The sequence below is a fragment of the Aedes albopictus genome, chromosome 2, assembly GCF_035046485.1.
Source record: "Aedes albopictus strain Foshan chromosome 2, AalbF5, whole genome shotgun sequence".
Lineage (NCBI taxonomy): Eukaryota > Metazoa > Arthropoda > Insecta > Diptera > Culicidae > Aedes > Aedes albopictus.
The window spans coordinates 418,525,513-418,551,654 of NC_085137.1; positions in this window are offsets into that span (position 1 = coordinate 418,525,513).

The window sequence follows — 26,142 nt, forward strand, 5'->3', positions numbered from 1 at the left end:
AGGATTTATTACTTCATATATGCCTTTACTAATGCTTTCATAGTTGTAAACAGAAAAAAAAACATCAGTTCGAAAAAAAAATCTGTACAACCTTTTTAAAAACACAACCATTCTAAAGAAAAGAAAAACCACGGTGTACAACATTTAGAAGGTGATATCTTCCGGAAAACTGACAGTTTTTTGATGACGTAATTCAAATCGTTCAGAGGTGATCTAGGGTCTGTGTCAATTGGCGAATTAAAATTAATTTTTACTTAAATTTGACAGTTCAACACTCAAACTTGACAGTTTTCCTAAGGAAATAATTATCGAACTGTCAAGTTTAAGTGAAAATTAATTTTAATTCGCCAATTGACACAGACCCCTAGTACTCCACATCAATCTGATCATGTGAAGAACGATTAGAATGACGTCACATGTTTACATCCAAAATGTATGTTTACATAGGTTACTAGCCTGCCTTGTGATATTTTTGCCGTGAGAAAAACAAACCCAAATTTCATGGATTGCTGCGTAGAACTTGGATTATCATGCTCAGATGTTGCTGTTTGAAAATTTATATTATAAAAACCATACACTTTTTTGGTTCTGGTTGGGACATAAAGACAATCAGATGCTGAGGGAACAAAAATTATGTGGGGTTGAGGTATTAATATTGGTTTCCTTATTTAGTGCCCCGGTTTCATAAAATAAATGGTAGAAGTGAGCACGTATTGTGAGATATAAGATGTACTGCATAAAGCTGTGGAAAGGAGATTGAACACAGCAGGCGATATAGAGCATTTGAATGTGATGCGAACTGTCAAGCAGACAATGTTAGCATCCCTGCTTGCGTAGCAACAACTCCAGGCGTCACCCAACCGCGTTCACTCTTGCCACTTGTGAACCGACGTCAGCCTGGGTAAGTTGTGTGTGCTGCACGTGAGGGGTGATTCCTTCCCAGTGAAATACCAAACTCCACATTGGCGAATTCCTGCCAGTTTTTTTGTTTAATTGAGGAAATGGAACCTATATTTTTGCTGGGAGGAATCACCCTTCAATGTGCATGCATTAGTGAACAAGTGAGGGAAACACAAAACCCATATGTGAAAAGTGGAAGTTCGGTGTGATATTTTTCGGGGACGTAGCTCCCGCTGGAGCATGCGTGCGGAAAACTGTTTGTGCATGGGCAATTATTGACGGGAAAGAGTGTGAAAGTGCAACAAAAGAACAAATTCCAGCAGCTCTAGAGTGATCGAATTGTTTTGTTTTGTGCTTACAGCGTGTTGTTTGTCGTGGAGAAAGACTCCCGGCAATGTCCGCTTACGAAAAGCTTGGTTAGAAAGATCCCGTTGTTTTGCTTCGAGCAAATGTCGGATCGGAAGCTTACAGCGTGTTGTTCGTCGTGGAGGAAGACTCCCGGCAATGTCCGCTTACGAGAAGCTAGGTTAGAAAGATCCTGTTGTTTTGCTTCGCGCAAATGTCGGATCGGAAGCTTACAGCGTGTTGTTTGTCGTGGAGGAAGACTGCCGGCAATGTCCGCTTACGAAAAGCTAGGTTAGAAAGATTCCGTTGTTTTGCTTCGCGCAAATGTCGGATCGGAAGCTTACAGCGTGTTGTTTGTCGTGGAGGAAGACTCCCGGCAATGTCCGCTTACGAAAAGCTAGGTAGAAAGATCCTGTTGTTTTGCTTCGCGCAAATGTCGGATCGGAAGCTTACAGCGTGTTGTTTGTCGTGGAGGAAGACTCCCGGCAATGTCCGCTTACGAAAAGCTAGGTTAGAAAGATCCCGTTGTTTTGCTTCGCGCAAATGTCGGATCGGAAGCTTACAGCGTGTTGTTTGTCGTGGAGGAAGACTCCCGGCAATGTCCGCTTACGAAAAGCTAGGTTAGAAAGATCCCGTTGTTTTGCTTCTCGCAAATGTCGGATCGGAAGCTTACAGCGTGTTGTTTGTCGTGAAGAGAGAGTCCCGGCAATTTCAGCTGACAAAAAGCTAGGTTAGAAAGATCCCGTTGTTTTGCTTCGCGCAAATATCGGATCGGAAGTTTGCATCGTGTTGTTTGTCATGGCAGATAAACATTGGCAATGTACGAAAAATCACGTAGTTTTGATTCGTGCAAATGTGGTATCGAATGGTTACAATATATTATTATGTTTCCAGTTCAAAACCGAATTAGCGACATTTTTTCTTTGACTTCCGCTGCTTTTGCCTTGCGTTAAACACAATGTCGGAAGTGGGGCGCTGTATAGCGCACCAGGTGTACAATACAGCGCCCCACTTCCGACATTGTGTTTAACGCAAGGCAAAAGCAGCGGAAGTCAAAGAAAAAATGTCGCTAATTCGGTTTTGAACTGGAAACATAATATTTCTCAAAGAGTGTCGTCAATGTTGGCTGGCCAGAAGAAGGATTATGGTCATGCAGTTTGTTTTCTGTGACTAGTGTTCCAATGAATGGCAAGGCAATAAACTTTATCTATAATGTATTTTATAAGATATCTCGAATTTGAACAACGGAGCAATGGGATAAATTTGGGTATAAGATTAAATAAAGACTCGAAGAATAAGGTTTTTTTTTCTGGATCACCCAGTACCAAAACGGTAATTTCTTTTAAATACTACAAGTATAGAGGCTTGCATTACCAACATAACTAACGAAATGAGATACAATTTGTAAGCATTGCCCTCAAAATTATTTCGCGAGCAAGGACGGCTGTATCGAGCGACCCCGAACGAGAAAAAGAGAGAGAGAGAGATGATGACGTCACTGTGCAAGCTCCTATTGCTCGTCGGAAAATATCACTCCCACAATTAAGCACTAAAATGTTCGAGCTATTTTGAAAAAGTAGCGGCAGCAAAGTCAGAATGGTACCTCACAATGAAACTGTATTCGATAGCTTCATGGCAGCAATAGGGTCCTAAAATTAAAGACGAAATCTCGCTTATATTGAATAATACGATCAAGCATGGTATTCTAATCGAAATTGTACTTTACTCGAACTTGAAAAACAAAGGAATAATGAGAAAATTCGAAATAAGTAAAATGGTAAATAGTTCTACTTTGACATTTGAGGTCTACCTTGTGTGACTGAGCTCGACATTTTTCGCACTGGGATTTCAAAAATGTTCCTATCTGACATACACGGTGAAAAAAAATTACTCAAAGTATGTGTTATAAGCTAGGGACGAGACAAAAGGCTAAAAAAATAAAAATTATATATTTTCAACTACGGTTAATAAAAACGTCAAAAATTGAGTAAATATGTACTCTTGAACCATATATTGTGGTTTAAAACAAGAAACTCGATAGGACTTTAGGAGCCTATTGCAACGTATGCGATGATGTAATATAACAGTAACTTATTGCCCGTTGTGATGATTTATAGATTCCGACGCAAATGATTAGGCTCACTTTCAGCGTCGGTGCGTTATAAATGTTTGCTTACAATGCAATACTATCACCAAATGTGTACCTAGCAACACAGGGCCCATATAGCCGTGGCCGTAAACGCACGGGTATTCAGTATGACCATGCTGAGGGTGACGGGTTCGATTCCCGGTCGGTCCAGGATCTTTTCATAAAGGAAATTTCCTTGACTTCCTTGGGCATAGAGTATCTTCGTGCCTGCCACACGATATACACATGCAAAATGGTCATTGGCAGAGGAAGCTCTCAGTTAATAACTGTGGAAGTGCTCATAGAACACTAAGCTGAGAAGCAGGATTGGTCCCAGTGAGGACGTTACGCCAAGAAGAGAGAGAGACAGCGTAAAATATTCACCAGGACGCGGTCTGGTTTTATATCTGTGGGCCCACGCAACTAATTTTCGCGCAGAAGTCTAAACAGGTGGAATCTCCGCAATATGTTAAATCGTTGTAAGTAAACACTCCAAATTGAGAGAAATTCATTTTTTTTTTTTGTTAAAAATGTGTAAAACTTCTTTAGAGTAGAAGGAGGATGTGAGATATAAGATGTACTGCATAAAGCTGTGGAAAGGAGATTGAACACAGCAGGCGATATAGAGCATTTGAATGTGATGCGAACTGTCAAGCAGACAATGTTAGCATCCCTGCTTGCGTAGCAACAACTCCAGGCGTCACCCAACCGCGTTCACTCTTGCCACTTGTGAACCGACGTCAGCCTGGGTAAGTTGTGTGTGCTGCACGTGAGGGGTGATTCCTTCCCAGTGAAATACCAAACTCCACACGTATGAAAACAATAAGAGCAGAATCAACACAGACTAATTTATATCTTTGTACTAGCTGGCCCGGCAAACTTTGTCTTGCCAAGTTGTGGTGGTTTGACAATAGTTAAGGCCATTGCAGCACGGCACTCTAGATTGGTTTCATTTCGATCGTGTTGATGTCCTTCCCAGCTCATGAATAATCAGTACTTTATCTTACTTTTCTAGTTGATTTTCGTAACTTTTTGTACATATAAACACAGCCACCGCGAATACGAACCGAACCATGAAAGAGTCATCCTGATCGGTCCATCCATTCGTGAGTTTTGTTGCCTCAAAGGGACTTCAAACTCATTTTTATATCTTTGTATTATCTTCGTTTGTGGAATCAATCGGTTCTGTAATCGCTTGTTTTCGAATGAATTTGGGAGAGTAAGATAACTGATGACATTCAGACCCTAGCACAACTTTTTAGAGCTGCTGAAAACGCAATTCAATAAGGCACGAGCTGAGTATACGATACTTAATGTTGCACATTCTTCCGGGTGCAAAATGCATGGTAGTCGTAGCACAGCGTTTGCGTATCCGAGTTTCATCGCGGTCCAGTTTCAACAGTCTAGGTTCAATTCCCGAAACACAATAAAAACATCAGAGTGAGAGTATCGGAACAGGTATGAGAAGATAAAAATAGACAGAAAAATGAAAAAAAATACTTTTTTTCTTTTGTTAACATGATGCCCTAATTATGCAATCCATACTATTTCATTGCATTAGCTATATGGTACAAGCATTTTATATGCTTTAGCAATCACCACAGTAAAGCTTGCTTTAAATTAACAATAGTAGCGTCACTTTCGACTTTAAACCTACTTTAATGGTAACTATATGACAAAACAACTTTACATCGCATGTCATATAATACACTATAAAGCGAATTTAATGCTCTATATCCAGCGTCATGGTTACTTGGGTAGCATTTTTATCCTGGTGTATCCGATCACATTTCTAGCGGATTGTGCTCACACTTTCGCTTTGCCTGTCAACTTTCTCAGAAAACTCTCTTTCTCAACATACACTCAACACATTTTTTTCCATGCCCTTTCAGGGGACTCTTATTTTATGCCTACCATCTTAGATTACTCACATTCTGCTCTAGCTTCCTTTTCTTACTCTTTCAGGTCTACTTACTCAGAACTTGCTTAGCCTCTCACTTTTTCACATGCCCTGTCTGTCCTCTCAAGGGAGTTGTGCGTTTTTTTTATTTCCCTGTTATGGAACTCACTTTTAGAACACCCTCTCAGGGGCAAAGATGAAAAATGTCACGGAATTTCATGTCATGACATTTTTCTATTTACACCACTTTTGGTGTAAATTTCTGTTCGTACGCTTCATGATCATGTAGACCGGACAAAACCCAAGTAACATTTTCAAGTAAAAATATACTAAAAGAGGTTCTAAGAACCGTCATAAAACCTAAATAAAAGGTATAAGGTTTAATGACGGTTCTAAAAACCTCTACACGGCTAATTGGTCATTAAATGTTACTTAGGAAGGGCGTGGGCGGACCTTCGGGTGGACGCCCTAGCCAAGTTAGGCGAGAACGCCATCCGTCTTCTCTACGATATTTCACGTCGCGTCGCCTTAGTGGGACTAAGATTAATGCTACGATGCCCGCGAAAGACACCGCGGGAAACCGCGGAACATTTCCGGCCGACTGGATGCAAGGCGTCATGTTAACGGTACCCAAAAAGGGTGACCTGACTGTACACGATAATTGGCGGGACATCATGTTAATGTGTATCGTTTTCAAAGTCCTCTGCAAAGTTATCCTTAACCGGATACAGGAGAAGATTGATGCAACTCTCCGACGGCAGCAATGAATTCCAAGAATCTCTCTACCTGATGTTCATTGATTACGAAAAAGCTTTCGACCGTCTCAATCATAAAATCATGTGGGGAGCCCTCAGGTGCAAGTGTCCTTAGGAAATCATCGGCCTTATTGAAGCACAGTACAGGGCATTTTCGTGCAGTCTATTGCACAACGGTGTTTTGTCCGATCCCATTCGGGTCATTGCTGGAGTGATGCAAGGATGTATACGATTTAAACTCTCACCACGCTACTGTGCTTCTTCATAATCGACGAAATCCTGGTAGGTGCTATTGATTGTGAATCAAATCCTGGGTTATTGCTGTGGAGCATCTAAATGATTTCGAACTGGCTGATGACGTTGCTTTCTTAGCTTAATAACGCTCTGATATGCAGAGCGATCTCAATGATCTCACCAAATGGGTCCTCGACGGCAGATCTCCCTATCAACGTCCACAAGTATTGGACAAATTGTTGGATGTAAACATAGCAACCCTTTCAGCTTTACGATAGCTGGGCAAGCTGTGGAGAATGTTGAGTTCTTCCAATATATTGGTGGCCAAATGACGGCTGATGGCGGCACCAAGATCGACATAGGAGCCCGGATCTAGAAGGCGAGGGCTGCTTTTACGAGTTTAAGAAACGTATTTTTGTAATTACGTTGCAAAAAGTTCCACTTTTCAATTGCCTGAAGTGTGCAAAAAAGGCCTACTTTTCACTACTGATGCAACTGTGCCGAAAAGTACTACTTTTCGGCACTCCTAAGAGTGCTGAAAAGTAGCACTTTTCGGCACCTTTGCCAGCTCACACTTTTAACAAACTTCCGTGTCTTTCGTAGATTCAGCTACTTGCTTATACATCAATGGACCAGCTGGAATCCCAATTTGGACGGTTTTTATTCCTAACCGAACTGCAAATCGGGTAAAAAGGCAGCTGCTGAAGCTACTTTTCCGACTTTTGCCAAACCTCACACACTACTGTTTGACAACGGGGTCTTGTTCACAGGCTACATCATACCATAGCCTACCTGATCGAAAAAAAACTGCACTGTCGAGAGATGGTCGCACGTGGTTCCTCCTGATGCATGTTTGTGTACCGAGAAAAGATCATACTGAATGTGTATTTTTCGTAATTACAAAAAAAGTTTTTTGCAATTTCTCATCGTAATAGGCTGTTCTACGTCATGCAAATCTGACAGGAAAAGGCCTGCTTTCCTACACCAAATAAACAGTGCTGTAATGGTTCATAACAGCACTGATTTGCGTTGCGTAATGAACCATTACTACAGCACTGTTTTCAGTTTTGATCAACTTATTGATGCTTTCTGGATGCAGTTTTGAAAAATTTTGACAACTGCACAGTATAACCTGCTATGATCAGATTTTCTTAAACATGGCTATGAGCATCAGTATGCAGTTTGATGCAAAATTGTATTCAAGCGGTATTTTATGAAATTGCAAAAAACGTTGTACGCAACTCGGTGCAGAACTCGATTTTTACAGAACTCGTCGTAATTATCCAACTCGGCAAGCCTCGTTGGATAAATGTACGACTCGTGCTGAAAAAATCATCATTTTGCAACTTGTTGCATAAATAACTATTACGTGTTGGCAGGCAATCGCCCAGGATGTAGATCTTTCAATTTTGCCCTCTGCACCGTGGTTGATGATGACGAAACAGCGGGTTAACGTGATGTTATCTAACAATGATAAACAATCTGGATGTCTTACGCTTACCACATAGTTTTTACTCAAACAATCTTTTGATAAAGGACCATATTGTATTGAAATCTTTTATAATTCTTTGCGTTTCAACTTGTTTCAATATAGCTTAAGATTCAGTATTATCTAAGAAACAAAAAAATACACAAATTGTTTCAATTTTTTTAGTACATTTATATTCAGTCAACTTGGAGTTCATTCTCTTACTTGTGCGAATCAAATCCAGTGAGATGGAAACAACCATTAAATTTAATCGCATTTTGCGCCACAATTAGGTTAATTACGAGGATCAAACAGAAGACCGGACTGTTTTCTTATTTCGTCCTCCTAGCGTCTTTCCATCCATCAGATGTAGGATAGACGAACTAGGTAGATGGTTCATCTTGACGACCAGCAAACAACGAAGGATATACACTACAGACAAGAAACCGTTTTCCCGTTACAACAACAATGTGTCCGTCCGGATGCAGTCCGGCGAGGCCTGTAATTACGGTAATAGACTTTTTTCTCACTTTCACCCGGGTGTATGGCGACGGACGCCCACCCCATCAATTTGCATAATTCTCCACTTTGTTGCCGTTCCGTGTCCCCAACGACGAACTCTGGACCAGGGGTAAGTGGTGGGACAACCAGACAGATGGTGGTACATTGTCCATAATCGCTGCTGGGCTGCTGCTGGTCCATCACCCTTTCCCTAGGGTGCGGGTTGATTGCCAACGGCGAAGAGCGTGACAATGGGAGATGTGTAGTGAACCCAAGTGAACCGAACCCAGGACAGAGGGAAACAATCGTGGAGGGACTTGGGTCGGTGGGGATAGAATCTGCTCGGAGTCAGTAGGTACTAGTTTGTAGTGCACAAGGACACAATTGGCTTCGCTAATCCCAGCAGAGCACCGACCGTAACTAATGCGGTTCGAGTTCAAGGTTGATTTAGCCTTTAGTATGTTAGTGCGTTAGTGGCTTGGTTCAGAAGAATTTCGATGCCAGTCACTCTCTGAAAAAAGAGCAACCGAACGAAAAAATGCATGTTTAGGGACTGGGAATCAAACCCCTGACCCATAACCGCTTATAAAGAGAATATGTGGCCAAATACTTCACGGGCTCTGGCAATATTGCCCACTTGTAGAGCCCAAACCTAGCTCTACCCCATTAGGTATGACGCCATTCGTCATAAAGCCGTTTGGCATAAAAGTCATATGACATAACGGCCATTTGGCATAACAATTAGGATCCCGAATAAAAATTTACATTAGCCTGACGTTAAATTTCGATGTATACATCAACATCAAGGTTTGATGTACTTCTGATGTTGAACATTAGAAAACATTACGATTCAGATGTGTTTATGCAAGGTAACATAATGTATACATCAGGAAATCAAACGTTTTTCTGATGTCAAGCAAATAATCCGAAACATCAAAATCTGACATTTTCAAATGTTTTTTGATGTGCAAAAAACATAAAACTCTAACGATTTTCTTTTGTATGTTGATGTAAAATAACAATAGATTTGGACGTTTTCAGATGTTTCATGATGTGCAAAAACATTAGATTCAAACGTTTTGTTATGTATGTAGATGTAAAAAACATTAGAATCATACGTTTGCTGATGTATATTGATGTAAATCAAGACATCAGATTTAGATGTTTTATGGTGTGCAAATACATTAGATTCAAACGTATTTCTGATGTGTGTTGATGTAAAAAACATTAGATTTAGACGTTTCCTGATGTATTTTGACGTCGATTCGGACATTAGTTTTAAACGTTTTTAGATGTTTTATGATGTACAAAAACATTAAATTTAAACGTTTTTCTGATGTATGTTAATGTAAAAAGCATTAGAATCATACGTTTGCTGATGTATATTGATGTAAATTAAAACATCAGATTTAGATGTTTTCAGATGTTTTATGGTGTGCAAATACATTAGCTTCAAACGTATTTCTGATGTGTGTTGATGTTAAAAAAAATTAGATTTAGACGTTTCCTGATGTATGTTGACGTCAACTCGGACATTTATTTTAGACGTTTTTAGATGTTTTATGATGTACAAATACATTAGATTCAAGCGTATTTCTGATGTATGTTTTTGTAAAAAACATTAGATTCAGACGTTTCCTGATGTATGTTGACGTAAATTCAGACATTTATTTGAAACGTTTTTAGATGTTTTATGATGTGCAAATAGATTGGATTCAAACGTATTTCTGATGTATGTTGATGTAAAAACATTAGGTGCAGACGTTTTCTTACGTTCTTTGATGTACATAACCATTTGATACCAAGATTGATACTCATATTTGCAAAAACATAATATTTGAACGTTTTATGATGTTTCTAGATTACTCCAAATACCACAGTTATAGTGCGATTGATAGATATTGATAGATTGAAGTTATATTATTAAATACTAGTTTTTCTTTCGATAATCCGTCTAGAATGTCTTAGTAATGCATACATTTTGATCATAGCAATAGCTCCCGTGCCCCATCAGTCAGTTAACTGACCTCAGCTTACCTAACATCATATGTGGCAACTCTTTAAGCGACATATTGGAACTAGTGCCGAGAACGCGAAGAGTTGTTAGACCACTGATGTAGGCGCCAAATCATGGGTGACGAATTTTACGGCGTGCTTGATCAAATTTGTAGCATTTTACACATTCTATTGGATAACAAAAGAAATTCGAATAGTTAATAACAACTTCTCATCAATACAACTATTGTCTACACCTCTAACTACATAGCACATTACCTTACTTCCGACATGATAGATTGAAGTTATATTCTTAAATACTCGGTTTCCTTTCAATAGTCCGTCTATAATGTCTTAGTAATGCATACATTTTGATCATAGCAATAGCTCCCGTGCCCCATCAGTCAGTTAACTGACCTCAGCTTACCTAACATCATATGTGGCAACTCTTTAAGCGACATATTGGAACTAGTGCCGAGAACGCGAAGAGTTGTTAGACCACTGATGTAGGCGCCAAATCATGGGTGACGAATTTTACGGCGTGCTTGATCAAATTTGTAGCATTTTACACATTCTATTGGACAACAAAAGAAATTCGAATAGTTAATAACAACTTTTCATCAATACAATGGTTAGTTTTGAACACCTATATGAAAGATGTAGATAGCTCTACGATCGCTCAGGCCAAGGTGTCTCGGGAATTTGGGTATTGTTATTGGGAAGGTCGACTCCAAAGAATACGTTTGGTGAACGTTGAGGCGCACAAAATATTATTTTGTTGTGTTGAGACAGCTGCTGCATAATTCATCTGATTTGTTTCTCCATATTGACCGCTGCAGAACTGGGTGGCCGAAAATCTGGAAAAGAAAACTGTATCAACATATTTCATTGAATAAGCTATTCGTGATAAGCTTGCAATGGTTATACCTACACCTTACCATAGTTCCTGTATTATATAATAAACCTACCTGAATCCTCCCGAAACAATATGTTCATTATCAGCAAACACTAAACACACCAACAGACACACCGAAAAAAGCACCACATCAACGGTTGATCCTGGAATGTTCCTACAGGAGCCTGACTACATTTGTTAGGAAAATAGCATGCTCAAAATGTAATGTGATAGTCCTTACGCCTTAACGCACTATTCCAAGGTGATCTACTCACGTTACGGGTTTGAAAATCAGAAGGAATTTCTCAGCCTATCTTGATGCATAGGAAATTCCTTTCCTGAATTGCTCAAGAAACCGTTTTTTTGTTCGATCGCAGTACGCAGTTGCGAAAAAATGACAGTCCAAATGGCAGTCACCGAAGAAAGTTTCTGCCAGGAATCGTTCAAGAAGTTTCTTGAGCGATTCCCGTTGAACTCGAAACTGGGCTGAATGACTTAATGAAAAAAGACTGAATGAAACTTAACACTAGACAAGGGACACACGGAGCAAGCAGTGGATACGGAGAAGAAACATCGCTCGGAGCGGAAATCGAACAGCAACTGCACGGCTACGAGGATCCACATTTGTTATTTGTCTGTATTAACGAGATTTTTAAAGACAAACGTCTTGTAATCCCGCTTCAACAGTGCATCAGAACTTCAGACGCACAAATCTCAAGAAGCAAGTTTAAAAAACAGTGCATTTTATTATTCTGTTCTTGCTCACTTGTAATAAGCTTAAAATAAGAAGATCAGATGCGCTGGTTTTGTTAACGAAGAGATTTGTGCGCTCGAGATCGTGAGTAGGTGCCAAAGCCGGCCATTGTGGCCTAGGGGCAGGACAGATCTAACGAGAGCAAATCTGTGTTCGAGGTGTTGCTCAGAATTCCTCACAGTTCCTCAGAATTTCTCCCATTTATGCCAAAGTGTGATCTGGCACCAATGTCAAACTGCAAAGTGTTGCGTGTGTTGAATGAAAATTGCAGTTTTAGGGATGTCTTTCAACAAGTTTCGTCGATCATCGACAAAAAGAGTTACTCAGAAATTCTCAGAGTTGCTCTCGTTTGCACAGTGTCTTGCCCCTAGATTGTGGCGGCCATTTTGGGATCCTAACAAGTCTGTCCTTAACCATAGGCTAGTTCATCTTGGGACCACGCATTACTTTCCTTCCGAAGGAAGAATCCACATTATGTGAGTATGTCGAGAATGAGATTCGATCCCAGGTCCTCGGCGTGATAGTCTTGTCTTCTAACCACCACACCAGGTTCGCTCCACATAAATTAATTTTAATTTAATTAATTTTAAAGTTTCGATTTATGGAAATTATTCCATGGATTCCCTTAAAGAACCAAATGAAGGCAGATTAAAAGTATAAATGAGCAATTATAGAATCAAATTAAGATTATCCCATATTTGAGTCGTTTTAGATAATCTTTCTGGCAAAAACCGGGTAGAAAAAAATCGATGGGGAACTGGTGTTTCCCTTTCAAACTTACAAAATTACACGACATAACCTCAACTTTTCGATCCATAGCAATGCTTGTCAATATATGCACCCCACACACGCAACCCTCACAGCCCAACAGTTTGGTCTGTGTTGAGTATCCCTGGGATTTTGATTACATGATGGTCAGGGATCACAGCCATCAAAACGTTCCACACTTTACTAGGGCTTGCGACCTGTAACCATGATTCTTTCCGCTATGGGAAACCATGATGGCTAGCGGTGTTAGGAACATCTGGACAAATTCCTGGAGAAAATTAATTACCTGCATCGGCTGTTTTCTTACTCTCCGCATCGACCAATGTGGCGCTAGCTTCTATACGCAAAACACCGCTAAAAGTAAATCGCAAAAATATTGTATGGCGAATAGCATCTAAAGGCACATTTCTCAAAGGGAAATACATTATTCGAAAAAATATTTGGTAGTGGTTGTGCACAATGGTCTACTGCACGAATTTATGCTGGCCTGCTTACTCTCACTGAAAATTTGACGTGTCAGCGGTGCCAACACCTCTCAAACGTCAAATTTCGTGTGAGAGTAAGCAGGCCAGTACAAATTCGTGCAGTAATCCATGGCAACCACTATTATGCCTACCAAATGTTTTTGTAGGGAGTGTTCTATTTCAAGTAATTCAAGTTTAGATGCTTTTCGCCATACAAAATTAAATGGATTTACTCCTGCTGATCAACCGTGGCTGCGCGTCAAGCGGGTAGTCCATTCTCGGATGAATTCTTGAAGCAATCCCTGGAAGAATTTCTTAAAGAATCCCTGGAGGAATTCATGGAGAAATCTCCAGAGGAAGTCTGGAAGGAATCCCTGGAGAAAATTCTAAAAAAAAATTCGCTTGAGAAATTTCCCTTGAGTATTTGGAAAAATCTTTGGAAGAATTCCTGGACGAATCTTCGAAGGATTTCCTGGAGGAATCCCTTGGGAAATCTCTGGAGAAATCCCTGAAGTAATTCCCTTGAGTTTCTTGAGGAATTTCTGGAGAACACCTCGAGAGAATTCCTGTAGAAATCCCTGAGGGAATCCTTGGAGAAATACCTGGAGGAATCCATCAAGCAGCTCCTGGATGAATTCTTAAGCGAATTTTTGGAGGAATCCCTGCATCAATTCCTGGAGGAAAATCTGGAAGAATTCCTGAAGGAATGCCTGGAGGAAATCTGAAAAATTCTAGAAAGTATTGGTAGAGAAAATCCTGGAAGAATTTCTTAAGGAATTCCTGACGGATTTCCTGAATAAATTCGTGGACTCCTGGAAGAACTCCTGGGGAACTCCTGGAGGAATTCGTGAAAGAGTCCCTGAAGCAATTCCTGGAGAAATATCTGGAGGAAATTCTGAAGGAATCGCTAAAAGAATTCTTTGAGGACCATCTGCAAGAATTCCTGGAAGAATGTCTGGATAAATGCCTGAAAGAATGCCCAGGAGAATTCCTGGTGGAATTCTCGCAGGAATCCCGAAAAAATCCCTTAAAAAAATCTTTGGAGGAAATCCTGAGGAAATTCCGAAAGAAATCCCTGAGGAATTCCTGTAGTAATCTCTGGAAAAATCCATGGAGGAATGCTTTGAAGAATTCCAGGATAAATTCTTGTAGAAATTCCTAGAGCAATTCCTGGTGGAATTCTTGGAGGAATCCCTGAAGCAATTTCTGGAGGAATTTCAGGAGAAATAAATAAACAATTTGTTTACGCGCAGGTTACTGTTCTTTTAGTTCGTCAAAATAAACGTCAAGATAACTGATGTGAAGAAATAAAAATAATAATAGTTTTATTTTTGCCTGGTCAGTCCGTCAGTCAGTCAGTTTTGCAGAGTCCTGCCCCACTCACTCTTTCGTAATGTTATATTAAATATTGTTAAATTTGATAAAATTCAAAGAATGCAAAGATTGCGTCTAGGCAAACTGAATTATAACTCGTCTTTGACTTGTGATAAATGCACAACGAATATTTCTTTGATTCCCATTAGCACTTACGGCCTGCGCTCAACTCGTAAACCAGATTTATACCTAGCTCAAGGGCCAAACTGTGATGAATAAATCAGCGCTCAAGTGCTATTGGGTTAGCATAATCATCCTTAAATGCCCAAGCCAGAGGACACCGCTCCCTCCCAAAACAAAACATACCTGATGCGTTCCACTCGGACCCACCTCGTAGGTTTCCACACTTTTCTTAGCCTTCTTGCGTGCGGATTGTTAAATTTTGCTGCCACTATAGCTGTTTCCGTTATCCGCACCGGAAGACTGGTCATAGCTGTCGTCCCACAGCCGTCTCCGATTGGCCACCGCCGCAGCCCTTCTTGCCGAGCTGGATGGCGCTGGATGAACTCGGTTCCGTTCTGCGTCGCAGCCGACAACTGCTACGAACTTCCCCTCCAGCCATGATGTCGTCGTCGGAGACACTTATGTTGCCGCCACCGCTATAAATCTGACACGACCCGACTTCGTCCGGAATTTCCGGTCGTTCAGCACGTCTCGTCTCGTCGCAAATCTTTCACACACCGAATTAAAACATCAAAATAACCCTCACAGAGTACGGAAAGCCTGGCTGCCCGCTTATCAATCAGCCAGTCACTTAATAAACACAGCGGCACTTAATAAACACAGGGATTTTTCTTCGTTACTTAAAGTAACTTACTTTCTACTTTCGGCGCACGACGTCGGCGTCAGGAAGAAAATGGGGAGGTACTTTTGCGACGCACAAAACACCTCAAAAACGGCACGGAATCTGCAATATTCCGTTTGCCGAATGTTCTTCCCGGGCCAGACTTTTCTGTGAAACACTTTTTGGCCTCCGCAAACTATTTTTTTTTCAACAGGAGCGACACTTCTTGAAAACTCGACCGACCGAAAAAACTTGAAAAAACTTCAGAAAGAAAGGCTTGACGAACAACGCTGAATTGAAGTCACACATATTCAGTAAAACTCCATGGCACTCAAATATGAGTAACATTTACATAAATCCAGACATTAAATCTAAAATAGCTCGTTCGCTCACATTTTTGTGGAATTTCAATGTTTTTCGGTATACTAAACATTATTGCCATGCCTAAATTATTGCAAAATACAGGCTTATGTGGATGCACGAGCTGATATTAAATTTGTGTCGCACAGAAAAACAAACGGAATTTGGCCGATTTTGTGCATCATGCATTCCTGTGTTATGAATTTTACACGTGTGGGGAAAGTTATCTTTCGTTGCACAAATGCACGTGTGTCAAACAAGTGACTTTTGAGCGGCGTCGTGGCTATGGAAACATGTTCATTTTCTGTAAACACGGCACCGCTCAAACGTCAAATTAGTGAGCTCAGCTGAATCCTTTCTGATGATTGAGGCATCAACGTGATGTATGATTCTAATGTAAAATTCTTTCATCTGTCGTTAGATGTTTTCTGATGTTTCAAATGAGCAACACTCGACATCAATATGATGTTTGATTCTAATGTTACATTACATTTATCTGTCGTTAGATGTAGTCTGATGTTTTAAGCGAGCAACAGTTGACAACAATATGACATTTAATTCTAATGTAACATTACAATCATCTGTCGTTAGATGTTTTCTGATGTTTCAAGTGAGCAACACTCGACATCAATATGATGTTTGATTCTAATGTTACATTACATTTATCTGTCGTTAGATGTAGTCTGATGTTTTAAGCGAGCAACAGTTGACAACAATATGACATTTAATTCTAATGTAACATTACAATCATCTGTCGTTAGATGTTTTCTGATGTTTCAAGTGAGCAACACTCGACATCAATATGATGTTTGATTCTAATGTTACATTACATTTGTCTGTCGTTAGATGTAGTCTGATGTTTCAAGTGAGCAACAGTTGAAATCGATATGACATTTGATTTTGATGTAACATTTGAATATTTTGTCTTTGGATGTTATATGATGTCAAATTCAACATCACATTGAAGTTTGACTTCAATGTTACATGTAAATCTTATGTATTACTGTGTACTTAGATGTTACATTGAAGTCTGAGTACATTAGGAGAACAACGATATACATTAAATGTTAAGGTTTTATAGATGTATGCTAATGTTTTCTACATTACAATTTCTATTCGGGATTATGCACAAGAAGGCTGTCCTACGTAATATGCCGAATGGCATAATGCCAAATCGCTGTTACGTCAAATGATCTTTATGCCAAACGGCTTTATGCTAAATAGAATTCTGCCAAATATCATTATGTCAAATGGAATAGAGTCCCCAAAACTGCATAAAGCAGTCACTTGAATTTTGATCTCCCATCTTTGAATTTGATCTGCCATATTGTATTTTCTGTTCATAACTTTTGGACTTCGGACATCTTCCCCGTATCGAAAGTACCCATTTTGAATGGGTTTAGAGTCCATAGCTTATTATAATATATTGGTTTTCATTATACTTACTTACCTTACTCACCGATCAGGCTAAGAGGCCGGGGTAGCCTCTGCTGTACATAGTAGCCGCCTCCATTCCACTCGGTCCATGGCTGTTTGTCTCCAGTTCCGCACTCTACGCAGATCGTCCTCCACTTGGTCGACCCACCTAGCGCGCTCCACGTCTTCTTGTTCCGGTCGGATGACTCTCAAGGAACATTTTAGTCATGTTGCTATCCGACATCCTGTTAACGTGACCCGCCCACCGTAGCCTCCCGATTTTCGCGGTATGGACGATGGTTGGTTCTCTCATCAGCTGATGCAGCTCGTGGTTCTTTCGCCTTCTCCTAGTCTCGTCTTCCATCTGCACTCCGCCGTAGATGGTACGCAACACCTTCCGTTCGAAAACTCCAAGGGCGCGTTGGTCCTCTGCACGTAGGGTCCATGTTTCGTGCCCATAGAGGACGACCGGTCTAATCAGCGTTTTGTAGACGGTTAACTTCGTGTTACGGCGAACTTTATTCGATCGTAGAGTTTTGCGGAGTCCTAAGTAAGCACGATTTCCTGCCACAATACGCCTCTGAATTTTTCTGCTGGTGTCGTTGTCGTCGGTCACCAGTGAGCCCAAGTACACGAATTCTTCAACCGCCTCGATTTCATCACCGTCGATATGAATTCGGGGTGGCGGGCGCGGTGATTCCTCCCTGGAGCCCTTTGCCATCATGTACTTTGTCTTCGACACATTAATGACTAATCCGATTCGCCTGGCTGCACTCTTTAGTCGGATGTACCTTTCCGCCATCGTCTCAAATTTACGAGCAATAATATCAATATCATCGGCGAAAACAAGCAGCTGAACGGACTTCGTGAAAATCGTCCCACTCGTGTTTATCCCCGCTCTTCTTATTACACCCTCTAAAGCAATGTTGAACAGCAAGCACGAAAGACCATCACCTTGCCGTAACCCTCTGCGAGATTCGAAGGGACTCGAGAGTGTCCCTGATACTCGAACTACGCACATCACTCGATCCATCGTCGCCTTGATCAACCGTATCAGTTTATCCGGGAATCCATATTCGTGCATAATCTGCCATAGCTGTTATCGATCGATTGTATCATACGCCGGTTTGAAATCGATAAACAAGTGATGTGTGGGCACGTTGTATTCGCGGCATTTCTGCAACACCTGGCGGATGGCGAACATCTGGTCCGTTGTAGCGCGTTCACCCATAAATCCAGCCTGATATTGCCCCACGAACTCTCTTGCAATCGGTGATAGACGGCGGCATAAAATTTGAGAGAGTCTCTTGTAGGCAGCGCTCAGTAGTGTGATCGCGCGGTAGTTCCCGCAATCCAACTTGTTGCCCTTTTTATAGATGGGACACACGATACCTTCCATCCATTCCTCCGGTAATACTCCCTCCTCCCGAATCTTGGTAATGACCCAGTGTAGCGCTCTCACCAGTGCTTCTCCACCGTATTTTAGAAGCTCACTTAGTAGTTGATTTGCTCCAGCGGCATTGTTGTTTCTCAACCAGCCAACCGCCTCCTCAATCTCTTGGAGGTCAGGGGCCGGAAGTCTTTCATCCTGTGCACATACTCCTAGATCTGTTACCACGCCACCTTCGGTACCTGCAACGTCGCCATTGAGGTGCTTAACCTTATTGCTGCCGCCACCTCTCGACCACCTCACGCTCGTCGTGAGAATATTCCCGTGATTATCTCGGCACCTGTCGGCTTGTGGCACAGAGCCTCTGCGCGAGCGGTTCAGCTTCTCGTAGAACTTTCGTGTGTCCTTAGCGCGGTACAGCTCTTCCATCGCTTCGCGATCTCGTTCTTCCTGCTGGCGCTACTTCATCCGGAAGACTGAGTTCTGCCTGTTCCGCGCCTGTTTGTAACGTGCCTCATTCGCTCTCGTACGGTGTTGCAGCATTCTCGCCCATGCCGCATTCTTCTCGTTTTTCAACTGCTCACATTCGCCGTCGTACCAGTCGTTTCTGTGATTCGGAGTCGCGTAGCCTAGTGCCTCCAGCCATCTTCAAGTGTAGCTACGCCAAGCTGCTCTTCCGTTGGTAGGGCTACTGCTAACTGCTGCGCGTATTCTTGAGCCACTTCTACGTTACGAAGTTGCTCGATGTTGAGCCGCGGCGTTCGACTTCGACGCGTGGTGATAACTGTCGAAAGTTTTGAGCGCATGCATACAGCGATTAAGTAGTGATCCGAATCTATATTCGCACTCCATCTATATCCGAGAAGAATTTACCGTCGATTAGAACGTGGTCGATTTGGTTTTCTGTTTGATGGTCGGGTGATCTCCAGGTGGCTTTGTGGATATCTTTGCGGGGGAAGAAGGTGCTTCGGACTACCATACCACGGGAGTCTGCAAAGTTTACGCATCGCTGGCCGTTATCATTCGATACGGCGTGCAGGCTGTTTCGCCCGATTACCGGTCTGTACATTTCCCCCTGCAACAAACCGCTGAATTGAGATTCAGCAATTTATTGCCAAAATGACATTTTTTTGCCATTTCTCGGGATTGGGACGTCCGCCACCCTTTTCCCCAATCATTTGCAATAATTTTGCATTTTTTTCGCTCATGCCGAAATAAGAGATATGAAAAGTATCGAAGGAAAAACATATTTTTTTGTGTTGGTACACGATGATGAACAATGATATCAATTGTTGGGAATATTAAGAACTAGCGACAAAAAGGGAGAGAGTCAGGAGGTCAAGAATGACTCGAGAAAGGGAAACCAACATTTTGGGATCTCGGCTTTTAATTTATGGCATAAACATTGGGCATGGTTTTCAACATATGTTGAAGCCTTCTCTGCCTGTACTCGGGGTGACGAAATTCAAGTACCTACAGGGTTGTCTTGATGGAATAAACAATTGCCTAGAAATCCGATCGCTAACGACGGGATGCTAGAACTACAGGTTTTTCTTTCGGGTCGTAAATTATACAAGACTTCACACGCAGAGGATTTTTGCTGATTATGCAACAACCTCAAGCCGATATGGAAATGAAGGGATGATCGTAAAATGGGTTGAGAAGAATGATCTGATTGTTTTTGCAACAAGAAAAAACTTGGAAATGCATAACCTTCCCCGAAAGAGAAAGGTAATCACAGACGACGATCATAATTGGATCGTAAAATTATGTTTATGGACGACCGTCCACGCATCCATGCTTAGAAGGCGTGAAAACTCTAACGCATGAGTGATCGTAAAACTAAGACGGGTGACGAAGAAAAGTAAACACTATAAATTTACGATCGCCCGGTGCGTTCATGAAAAATCAAGTTCGGGGATGATGATGGTTGGTGTGGCCCTTGATGACTCAGCCACTAAGGGAAGAAATTTTGAGATTGAATTCGCGAGTAATTTCGCTCTCCTCAGAATTTTGGTATGATCTCACAGATGTGAGAATGTGGATGGGGGATGCTATGATGCATCGGAGATTTAGCCTTTCTGTATTCTGTTTTGGGGAGAGTTGTTGGGAGGTCCGAATCTCAGAGGTGAGAATAAATTGACCATTCGATCTGGAGGCTCAATTAATCTCGCAGATGTGAGATGGCGAAATGGGGGCATAGGGAAAATTGATCATCCGTGTAGGGGAGAGATTAGAATTGCTCTCACGGATGGGGGAGATGCAAATATTAGAAAGGAGCGTAATTAAAAAATCAATTACGCATGGGAGCATTGGGAAATTAATTTCTCTTTGGTATGGGGAGAGTCCTGGAGAATCTTTGATCAGGAGAATAAGAGTTGATGGTTAGGGAGAGGACCCCTATATAAAGGGTTGCAGATCCAAGGATCGAGGCTGCTGCCACTGCTGGTCTCGTCATATTATTTTTTTCTTTTTTTTTCCTAGAAGTTTCTGTAGTCAGTTTAGTTTAGGCTGTTAGCAGGTGTTTCAGTTTTCAGTGCATTTAGTCAATGAGTCAGTTAGTCGGGTTTTTCTTGTAAGACATTATTTTTGTTAAAAAGAAGAATAAAGTGGTGTAGTGTTAACAAGTGTTGGTGAATCTATTGAAATGATGACATATCTTTAAGACTGCGAGTTCGAATTACTAAGTATCGGTTGCAATTTTGAAAAGTGAGTGGGGAGGTCGGTTACAGAAACGAGTTCGATTCACAAGAAGCTAAGTTCGGTTACAGTTTACGGCTCGATTCGGTTACAGATGGTGACAGCGAAAAAGAATTTCAGATTTAGATGAAATTTGGTGCGTCATTTTTGACTGGTGCAAAACTGTGCAATTTAAGGAACTGTTTAGGCGCGAATAAAAAGTGAATAAACTCTTTTTTAAACTCTCTTTAGGCCTTTCAAGGTGGTTTTACCTTTTTTATTGGTGTGCGAAACTGTGCAAATAATAAAAAAACCGGACTACGTACAATTAAAACAACAGTGGTAATAGTTTACAACACGTTAAAGTAAAAGACTCATCAAGAAGAAACTTTCAAAACAAATCAAGAAACATTTTTTTAAGTTGGTATAAGAACAATTGTACTGTGTAAGAACAATTTGAAGTAATAAAGTGACATCCTTGTTATTTATTAGAAACACGGACTACTGTGAGTGTTTAAAATGCGTCAATCACTAGTTTGCTTTTGGTGAGTAATAATTTATCTAATCTATGTATTTTGTCTAAGCTTTAATCTTCCCTTATTTTTTTTTTCTCCACGAAAAGAATCTTAAAAATTTGCAAATATGTCGAATATGGAGACTATTGAAACTTTTATTTCCGAAGAATTGTCGAATATTAAGAAAAATATTAACAGGCCAAGATCTGCCGAAAATACGGAAGAAAAAATATCTTATTTTACAGGATGGTTTGAAGAATTTGATAAAATCTTCAAAAAGAATGTTAATAAAATGGATGAAGCACAAAAGATTAAATATTCAGAACAATATAAAAGAGTGAAAGGAAAAGTTGAGGAGGCGTTGATGATTTTGAATAACAACAAAATATTAAAAGTCACATCTGAAACAAACGTACAAAATAATGAAGATAATGAAGGAGCAAAAGGAATATCTAACATTTCGACTCATACAGATAAAGAGGATTCAAAACAGACTGATAGCCCTAGCGAACAAAAAAATTACAATCCACACAATATTTCACATCAAGATTTAGCCAATTTACTGAATGATAAATACAAACATGTTTTATTAGCAAATTCTGCAGCAGGCAGCTCAAATTTACCACTTCAGCCAGGCATTTCTGCAGCAGTTAATTACCATTTTCCAATGCAACTAGCTTTCCAGTGCATTCCGGAATTCAATGGTTCGCCTGAAGAATTGAATCCATTTTTGTATCAGATTGAATTTTTTGCAAATCAATTTCCTGCCAATGCTAATCATGCACCACTCATAAACATAGTGCTACTCAAATTGAAAGGAAAGGCAACGGCATATACAAGCCGAATTCAAGGCCCATCCTGGTTGGAAGTGAAACGAAATTTAATTCGGGAATTTTCAGCAAAACTTACTGCAGAAGAAATATTGCAGAAAATTGAAAAACTGGAACAAGGGTTTCAGGAATCTTTCAAAAGCTACAAAGAACGAGGTTTCAAAATACTGGAAGCAATAAGATCAATTGAACCACCAGGACAACTTCAACCATCGTTTGCGGAAAAAAGCTTGAAAATCCATTTTCTTAGTGGTCTAAGGAGCTCTCATCTCAAACTGCTCGCTAAAACACAGCGCGGATCATCCTTTGCCGATCTTCTGCTGTTTTTGGAAGAAGAATTTGTTGAATGTGAACAAATGGAAGATATAGGAAAAAGGCTTCGTAACATTAATTTTTCGGGTCAATATTACTCGAGGCAAAATCCCTCGAATTATCAGACCAGTAAACCTTGGCAGAAAACGAACGGACAAATGGAATCTAATGCATTCCGAAGAAATTTCAATAATTCGCAACAAAATCTTAGAAACGACAACAGATTTCAAGGAAACATGAACTCTAAAGTGAATTTTAATAACAATTCATACCATCAATTGAGACAAAACAACAATTTTAGAAATTTTAGCAATGAAGTAAATGAAATTCGAAATCGAAACAATAATTATCAACAATTATCATCTGCAAATCAAGAACGAAGATACAATCCACAAAATTTTAATAGATCATATAATGGCAGATATGGAAACCAAAGATATGATCAAAAAAAAACTAACTTATGGGGCTTTTAATAATACAAGCGTCCGAAAACCCCATACACAAAGAAAATTTAGAAACGGGCGCAACCCAATTCAACGCAATTATTATTACAACAAAGAGCCAGTTGGCCCCAGCATTTACACATCAAGAGATCAAAATAATGAAGCAAAAATGCTTTCAGAATTTCAACAGCCTTATGAAATTCTATCTATTATTTTTACGAGAAAAAAGCAGTTCCATTTGAAAATTGCCACATTAAACAGACCAAATTGTCATGTAAACTATCTTCTCGATACAGGAGCATGCAGAAACCTGATTTTAAAAAAGTGTTTGTATGCGTGCGGCGTCTATAACATAAATCGAAAGGACAAAATCTTAATAACAGGTATTTGTAACACTTCTATTTCATCGATAGGATCAGCAAAACTGCAACTACTTGTGGGAAATTCCGTTTTTGATACCAAATTTTACGTCGTTGAAAATCTCCCAGTTTCGGGAATAATTGGTGCAGATTTCATAAAACAGCACACTGTCTTTGTTAGTCAAAATTTTGACTATATTGCATTAAAAAAATGTGGAGACAGCAATAACCAACAGGAAGAACTGATCAGTGACAATCTAAGAAATCGTCAATATAATAGCAATAATGAAATCTCTTGCTTTAACAACACGCAATCGGAAGTGGAAACAATGGCTAAGCGAAATGCAATAAATTTTAATGCAAGACATGAGAATTATAAAATCCAAAATTTTAACAGCATGGATTTACAAAACGAAGAAGAGGATTATCAAGTCACAAGGGAATTGGATTTGGATAGTGGTAGAGATTATGATTTATTGGAACACAAAAGCTGCCAAATGTTAAAAGGTCAAGAACGAATGAACAAAATACTAAGCATTGTGGATTTGAAACACCTTAACAATGGGTTGTTGGATGAAATCAAATGTATCATAAAACGCTACAATGATCTGTTTTTCATAGAAGGCGATGACTTAACTTACACGAACATGGCAACTCATGAAATAGAAACAACGACGAATATACCAATAAATAAGAGGCAATATAGAATGCCAGAGTCCACAAAAAGGCACATTGATGAACAAATTGATGAGATGCTGAAATTAAAGATAATCAAACCAAGCAAGAGTCCGTGGAATGCTCCAGTTTTATGTGTGCCCAAAAAGGATGACGCTAATGGTAACAAGCGATATCGAATTGTACTAGATTTCAGAGCACTAAATACGATAACAAAACAATATGTGTTTCCGATTCCACTAATCAATGAAATTTTAGATAACATTGGAGATAGCCAATATTTTTCTTCAATCGATCTTAAGTCAGGATTCTATCAAATTCCTATTAACCCAAAAGATGCTTCTAAAACAGCATTTTCAACATCTAAGGGACACTTTGAATTCAATCGCATGCCAATGGGTTTGAAAAACAGTCCATCAACTTTTCAAAAATTAATGAATACAATTTTATACGAAATTCAACCAGTCAAAGCTTTTGTGTATCTGGATGATATTGTTATTTTTGGAAAAACAATTCAGGAACACAATGAGAATTTATGTAAAGTTCTAGAAGCTCTTAAAAGGAATAATTTGAAATTAGAGCCTGAGAAATGCAATATTCTCAAAACAGAGATAAAATACTTAGGCCATATCATTGATAAGAATGGAATTAGACCTACAGATGAGAATATTAAAACTATTCAGAAGATGGAAAAACCAAAAACAATTAAAGGTGTTCGATCATTTTTAGGAACGGTAAATTTTTATGGAAAATTCATTCCTAATATGGCAGATAAGCGGAAACCGTTGAACAATCTGCTTAAGAAAAATGTAAAATTTAGATGGACGGACGAATGTGATGTAGCATTCAATCAGTTAAAAGAATGTTTAATATCGGAACCAATATTAGTGCGTCCAAATTATCAGGATACTTTCGTTATTACCACAGATGCGAGTGACTATGCTATTGGAGCAGTTCTCTCAAATGAGAAAACAACTGATCATCCAATTGCTTATGCGAGTAGAGCATTAATTGGAGCCGAGCTTCGGTACTATATAATTGAAAAAGAATTGCTTGCAATTGTATGGGCTATTGAATATTTTAAACATTTTGTTTTCAATCAAAAATTTATTGTGTACACGGATCATAGACCATTAATTGCCATATGGAGACTAAAAGAAAATTCTTCAACCCTTTCTAAACTAAGGTTGAAAATCCAGGGACTAAATTGTGAAATCAGATACAAGCAAGGTAAAGAAAATGTCGTGGCAGATTTCTTATCCAGGCTTGAACAGCCAAAAGTTGAGAAGGAAACCAATTCTCAACAATACAATGATGAAGAAGCACCAAAACAAGAGTCTAATTTAATTGGAGTTTTGACACGATTCCAAAAGAGATGCCAAAACCAGAATAGTATTGTTCATCCTCCAACACAATTATCAGAAAACAAATGTGATGCAGAGAAGCCTGATGACAAAGAAAAATCTGATGATAATCAAAAGCAAAACCAGAGGCAAAGCAATGACGATGATACGGCATTTAACGACCTAATGAACATTGATATTAATTTTGATGATTCATTAGAGGTGGAGCAAAATAAAGATGAGGAAGAAATTTTTGACTCAGAAGTTGATTATAATTTGCTCAAATTTAATAAAAATAAAATGAAATTGAACGAGGTGGATGCTACAATAGCAATTCTAAATAGCAGAACTGCATTCAAAGAGTTGCAGGAATTAATTGATCTACCACATGGATTTAAAGATTTTCTTTCAGGCGAAGTAATTTCCATGCCAAAAGATAAGATATGGGGAATTATACTAAATGGTTCTAAACAATCTGCTTTAGAATCTAGAAAGTTATTCAATACTTTGAGAAATATCCTACGAAATAATGTGGATTTTTCCAATTCTGGTTCT